At 40.8% G+C, this 7,460-nt stretch overlaps 1 pseudogene; it reads left to right on the top strand.

Annotated features, from left to right (window-relative positions):
• Positions 1-5,491: 5,491 nt before the first annotated feature.
• Positions 5,492-5,678, top strand: LOC104991649 (annotated as a pseudogene).
• Positions 5,679-7,460: the final 1,782 nt, after the last annotated feature.

Raw genomic sequence — 7,460 nt, forward strand, 5'->3', positions numbered from 1 at the left:
AAATAGATGGAGAAATATATCATGTTCATGGATCAGAAGAATCAATATAGTGAAAATGAGTATACTACCCAAAGCAATCTATAGATTCAATGCAATCCCTATCAAGCTACCAACGGTATTTTTCAGAGAATTAGAACAAATAATTTCACAATTTGTATGGAATTAAAAAAACTTTGAATAGCCAAAGCAATCCTGAGGAAGAAGAATGGAACTGGAGGAATCAACCTGCCTGACTTCAGGCTATACTACAAAGCCACAGTCATCAAGACAGTATGGTACTGGCACAAAGACAGAAACATAGATAGATGGAACAAAATAGAAAGGCCAGAGATAAATCCACACACCTATGGACACCTTATCTTTGACAAAGGAGGCAAGAATGTACAATGGAGAAAAGACAATCTCTTTAACAAGTGGTGCTGGGAAAACTGGTCAACCACTTGTAAAAGAATGAAACTAGAACACTTTCTAACACCATACACAAAAATAAACACAAAATGGATTAAAGATCTAAATGTAAGACCAGAAGCCATAAAACTCCTAGAGGAAAATATAGGAAAAACACTCTCTGACATAAATCACAGCAGGATCCTCTATGACCCACCAACCAGAGTAATGGAAATAAAAGCAAAAATAAACAAATGGAACCTAATTAAATTTAAAAGCTTTTGCACAACAAAGGAAACTATAAGCAAGATGAAAAGACAGCCTTCAGTATGGGAGAAAATAATAGCAAATGAAGCAACTGACAAAGGGTTAATCTTAAAAATATACAAGCAGCACCTGCAGTTCAATTCCAGAAAAATAAGTGACCCAATCAAAAAATGGGCCAAAGAACTAAATAGACATTTCTCCAAAGAAGATATACAAATGGCTAACAAACACATGAGAAGATGCTCAACATCACTTATTATTAGAGAAATGCAAATCAAAACCACAGTGAGGTACCACCTCATGCAGATCAGAATGTCTGCTATCCAGAAGTCTACAAACAGTAAATGCTGGAGAGGGTGAGGAGAAAAAGGAACCCTCTTACACTGTTGGTGGGAATGCAAACTAGTACAGCCACTATAGAGAACAGTGTGGAGATTCTTTAAAAAGCTGGAATAGAACTGCCATACGACCCAGCAATCCCACTGCTGGGCATACACACCGAGGAAACCAGAATTGAAAGAGACACGTGTACCCCAATGTTCATTGCAGCACTGTTTACAATAGCCAGGACATGGAAGCCACATAGATATCCATTGGCAGATGAATAGATAAGAAAGGTGTGGTACATAAACACAATGGAACATTACTCAGCTATTAAAAAGAATACATTTGAATCAGTTCTAATGAGGTAGATGAAACTGGAGCCTATTATACAGAGCAAAGTAAGCCAGAAAGAAAAACACCAATACAGTATAATAGTGCATATATATGGAATTTAGAAATATGGTAACGATGACCTTATATGCGAGACAGCAAAAGAGACACAGATGTAAACAGACTGTTGGACTCTGTGAGAGAAGGCAAGGCTGGGATGATTTGAAAGAATAGCATTGAAACTTATATATTATCTTATGTGAAATAGATTGCTAGTCCAGGTTCAATGCATGAGGCAGGGTGCTCAGGGCTGGTGCACTGGGATGACCCTGAGAGATGGGATGGGGAGGAAGGTGGGAGGGAGGGTCTGGATGGGGAACACATGTACACCCATGGCTGATTCATGTGAATGTATGGCAAAAACCACCACAATATTGTAAAGTAATTAGCCTCCAATTAAGATAAAAATAAATAAATAAAAATAATTTCATGGCTGCAGTCACCATCTGTAGTGATTTTGGAGCGCAAAAACAAAACAAAACAAAAAAAACAAAGTCTCTCACTATTTCCACTGTTTCCCCATCTATTTGCCATGAAGTGATGGGACCACTTGCCATGATCTTTGTTTTCTGAATGTTGAGCTTTAAGCCAACTTTTTCACTCTCCTCTTTCACTTTCATCAAGAGGCTCTTTAGTTCTTCGCTTTCTGCCATAAGATGCGTCATCTGCATATCTGAGGTTATTGGTATTTCCCCCAGCAATCGTGATTCCAGCTTGTGCTTCATCAGCCCAGCGTTTCTCATGATGTACTCTGCATATAAGTTAAATAAGCACAGTGACGATATACAGCCTTGACGTACTCCTTTTCCTATTTGGAACCAGTCTGTTCAATGTCCAGTTCTAACTGTTGTTTCCTGACCTGCATACAGATTTCTCAAGAGGCAGGTCAGGTGTTCTGGTTGATGACAGAGCTACAAAATTGTACAGCAGAAGCCTCATTATAACCTCAGGGGGAAAGTTAGCACTCTTAGGTATAAGGCAGAAGTCATGATGACTGTCAGGGTCAGAAGTTGAAAACTGTACCAACTGCTGCTCCCTAATCTTTCTCCTGATTTCCTTCATCTGCCCTATGTACTTGTCCACATCCTCTCCCACTTTATTGTGATCACTATGCCTGCTGGATATGGCCTGTCAAAACCAGGGACAAGTCACCTAGTCCTGCCCCAGCTTGAATTGCTTCAGGCTTCTGGCCTGACCCTGCTCCCAAATGACACGATTCCTTTCTACTCTGCACAGAGGCCTGGTCCCCTCCTTCATTCTCCTCCCGGGCATTTTCCATGTTGAGCTTTTCCACTACTGTTCCTCTTTGAACACCATCGGCTGTCTCCCCTTCCTCCCAGTTGGCCCAGGACATTTATATTCACAGACTTGCTCCCCCTCTTTGGGGGCTGCCCCCACCCAGCAAGCCCTCATGGCCCTGGGAGCAGGGATCAAGGAGGGAGTGAGCAAAGTTAGGGTCTACAGACACACACACACTCATGCACAGACTTTTGAATGAAGCTCCAGATGACTATAGATGGGTTTATTTTGTTCATGGCTATATCCACAGGCTCTAGAACACATAGCAGAGCACATAGTAGATGCTCAATAAATGTTTGTGGAATGATGGACATAATAAATGAATATCTTACCTAGTTTTTTCTAAAAGTGTGGTTTACAGACACTTTCTAAGTCACCTGGTTTTGGTATTGTACACTAAACAATTATCCGCAACCTTGAAGTTGAAAGTTATGTTATGCTTGACAGGAATTTTTAGGACTTCAAGCCCAGGAGGCAGCATCTCAAATAACCCTGAGAGAATTATTCCGAAGAGGTGAGGGGAAGCCAGGATATATAGGAGTTTTGCCACAAAGGGCAGAAGTCTGAACATCAAAAGATTTTTGTTAATTAACGCTGGACTGGAAGAAACACAAGCTAGAATCAAGATTGCCAGGAGAAATATCAATAACCTCACATATGCAGATGACACCACCCTTATGGCAGAAAGTGAAGAGGAACTAAAAACCCTCTTGATGAAAGTGAAAGTGGAGAGTGAAAAAGTTGGCTTAAAGCTCAATATTCAGAAAACTAAGATCATGGCACCCGGTCCCATCACTTCATGGGAAATAGATGGGAAAACAGTGGAAACAGTGGCAGACTTTATTTTCTGGGGCTCCAAAATCACTGCAGATGGTGATTGCAACCATGAAATTAAAAGATGCTTACTCCTTGGAAGGAAAGTTATGACCAACCTAGATAGCATATTCAAAAGCAGAAACATTACTTTGCCAACAAAGGTCTGTCTAGTCAAGGCTATGGTTTTTCCTGTGGTCATGTATGGTTGTGAGAGTTGGACTGTGAAGAAGGCTGAGCACTGAAGAATTGATGCTTTTGAACTGTGGTGTTGGAGAAGACTCTTGAGAGTCCCTTGCACTGCAAGGAGATCCAACCAGTCCATTCTGAAGGAGATCAGCCCTGGGATTTCTTTGCAGGGAATGATGCTGAAGCTAAAACTCCAGTACTTTGGCCACCTTATGCAAAGAGTTGACTCATTGGAAAAGACTCTGATGCTGGGAGGGATTGGGGGCAGGAGGAGAAGGGGATGACAGAGGATGAGATGGCTGGATGACATCACTGACTCGATGGACGTGAGTCTGGGTGAACTCCAGGAGCTGGTGATGGACAGGGAGGCCTGGTGTGCTGCGATTCATGGGGTCGCGAAGAGTCGGACTCGACTGAGCGACTGAACTGAACTGAACTGAAAGACAACCAAATATGTCAAGTTAAGAAATTTGGTGCTTTTCTATGCATGGGAAGATACAAGAGACTAGATACTGAAATCATTCCTTTGAAGTGCACCTCAGCTATCTGGGGCCAGGGGCCTGTGTTTTCATATCTCGAGTTTCCTCAGGGCTTGCCATGGGGAGTGGCTGCAATCTGTTCTTTGTCTCCTTCCTGAGTACCTTCAGGGCTCACTAGCTCACCACAGCTGGTGGCTACAATCACTGATGACTGTGACATCCTTTGTTACTGATATGGCAGGCAATATTCTATTTTTCAATATGTTTATAGAAGATTGCTGAGGGCCACCCCAAACCTCCTGGATTGAAAATTCTTAGGTTGGGTCAGGAAATTTTCATCTACCTGGCACACAAAAGTTTGAGAACAGTTGACCCAGCCCAACCCAGTCATTTCACAAAAAGGGTATGATGGCCAAGATTATAGAGCTTGCTTGCAGAAAACAAGGACTACAGCTATCATTCCATTCTTTATTTCACTGCAAATTATTTTCATTTGTACCATCCAAAATGGTGTTAAGGTCTCAGGAAGAACTTGAAGTTCCTATGAGGAGGCCATATGACACTAATTAAAATATTTATTTCTGAAAAATAGTTGCAAAATGAAAAAAGAGAAAACCAAGAAATATGCAAAGTTCTAAAGATTATATAAAATTTTCAGGAAAATATAAATTTTAACAGTAGAATTTGTATCTTGTTCTTTTGATCCCAAATTTCTACTATTACATTTCCCTGCTCTAGTAAAGAGTAATAATTCATTTAAGTGATTTTTATTGAGTGCCACTAGGGGCTGTGTTCCAGAGCAACAATAAGAAAAGGACAAAGTTCCTGCCCTCATGAAGCAGCCACCAGGGAAATAGTCAAAACACAAAGATAAGTATGTAATTCAGAGAGTCCTTAGTGCTATGAAAGAGAAATGGAGCAAGTTACTGAGATGGAAGGCAACAAGATTAGGATGGAAAGAGCAGAGGGAGGCTATTTTATATTAGGGTTCAGGAAAGCCTCAAAGAGAGGATGGTACCTGACGATAGACCTGGATGAAAGAAGGAAGGAAGGAAGAAGTCAAAGGAAGGTCAAGTGCCCTGAGTCAGAAGCAGCAGACTGAGACAAAACTTCATATTCAGATGATTTATTAAGAAAATGTATTCCAGTGTTGATGAGAGTATGGATAAAAGAGAACCCTGTGCACTGTTGATGGGAATGTAAATTGGTGCACACTGCTATAAAAAAAAAAAAAAAAAAACTCAATGTGGCATTTCCTCAAAAATTTTAAAGTACACCTCCCACTGGACCAGGGGATGTGCTTCTACACTTGCTTTGGACCTCAGACCTCACCTTTCTTCCAAATGGACCCCAACTGCTCCTGCCCCCACTGGCGGCTCCTGCAGCTATGCTGGCTCCTGCACCTGCGAGGTCTGCAGATGCCCCTCCTGCAAGAAGAGCTGCTGTTCCTACTGCCCCGTGGGCTGTGCCGAGTGTGCCCAGAGCTGCATCTGCAAAGGGGCCTCAGACAAGGGCAACTGCTGCACCTGATACCTGGCAGAGCTTGCCTCAGTTGTCGATAGAGAAACCATGACAAATTTATATACATATTTTTTTCACACAACCTGACCTGGTGCTACATTTCCTTTTTCTATGAGACATGTGATTTCCAATAAAGTTGTTGACTTCAAAAAAAAACATTTTTTTTGTAAGTTAAACTATCATATGATCCAGCAGTTCCACTTTTGGATAGTTATCTGAAGGAAATGAAATCACTTATCTTGGAAAGATATCTGTACTCCATATTCATTGCAGCATTGTTTGCAATATCTAAGATATAGAAACAACCTAAGTATTCATCACCAGGTGCATGGATTTAAAAAATGTGATATAGGGCCTTCTATGGTGGTCCAGGGGCTGACTCCGTGCCTCCAGTGTTGGAGGCCAGAGTTCAAACCCCGCTCAGGGAACTAGATCCTGCATGCCACAACTGAAGATGTTACATGCCACAGCAAAGACCCCATGTGCCTCAAGGAAGACCTGGTGCAACCAAATACATTTTTAAAACAATTTTTTAATTAAGAAAATGTGATATATATGTGTACAATTGAATGTTATGAAATCATTTAAGAGGAAGGAAACCTTGCCATTTGCAACAACATGGATGGACCCTGAGGGCATTATGCAAAGTGATTTGTCAGAATGAGAAAAAAAAAATATACTGTATATTTTCACTTGTATATGGAATCTAAAAAAAAAAAGAAATTTATAGATACAGAGAATAGATTGGTGGTCTCCAGAGGCAGGGGGTAGGAGGGTTGGAAAATTGATAAGGGTGGTCAAAATGCACAAATTTCCAGTTATAAGATAAATAGGTCCTGGGGATATGAAGTACAACATGGTGGCTAGAGTTAACAATTAATTAATCATCTTTAGTATTTGCAAGTTGCTGAGAGTAGATCTTAAAACTTTAATCAGGGACTTTCCTGGCAGCCCAAAGGATTTCTTAATAACTCCACACTTCCATTGCAGGGGGTTCAATTTCAAACCCTGGTTGGGGAATTAAGATCTCACATGCCAATAGTAACCAAAAAAATAGAAAAAAAAGTTTATCACACACACACAAAATCATAACTATATGAGGTGAAGGAATTGCCAACATCCGTTGGATTATCAAAAAAACAAGAGAGTTCCAGAAAACACCTACTTTTGCTTTATTGACTATGCCAAAGCCTTTGACTGTGTGAATCACAACTGTGGAAAATTCTTCAAGAGATGGGAATACAAGACCACCTTACCTGCCTCCTGGGAAATCTGCATGAAAGTCAAGAAGCAACTGTTAGAATTGGACATGGAACAACAGACTGGTTCCAAATCGGGAAAGGAATATGTCAAGGCTGTATATTGTCACCCTGCTTATTTAACTTACCTGCAGAGTACATCATGAGAAATGCTGGGCTGGATGAAGCACAGGCTGGAATTAAGGTTGCCTGGAGAAATATCTATAACTTCAGATATGCAGATGACACCACCCTTATGGCAGAAAGTGAAGAGCCTCTTAATGAAAGTGAAAGAGGAGAGTGAAAAAGTTGGCTTAAAACTCAATATTCAGAAAATGAAGATCATGACATCTGGTCCCATCACTTCATGGCAAATAGATGGGGAAACAATGGAAACAGTGACAGCCTTTATTTTTTTGGACTCCAAAATCACTGTAGATGGTGACTGCAGCCATGAAATTCAAAGACACTTGCTCTTTGGAAAAAAAGTTATGACCAACACAGACAGCATATTAAAAAGCATAGACATTACTTTGCCAACAAAGGTCCATCT

Source organism: Bison bison, unplaced genomic scaffold, assembly GCF_000754665.1.
Source record: "Bison bison bison isolate TAMUID 2011002044 unplaced genomic scaffold, Bison_UMD1.0 scf7180017864197, whole genome shotgun sequence".
Taxonomy (NCBI): Eukaryota; Metazoa; Chordata; class Mammalia; order Artiodactyla; family Bovidae; genus Bison; species Bison bison.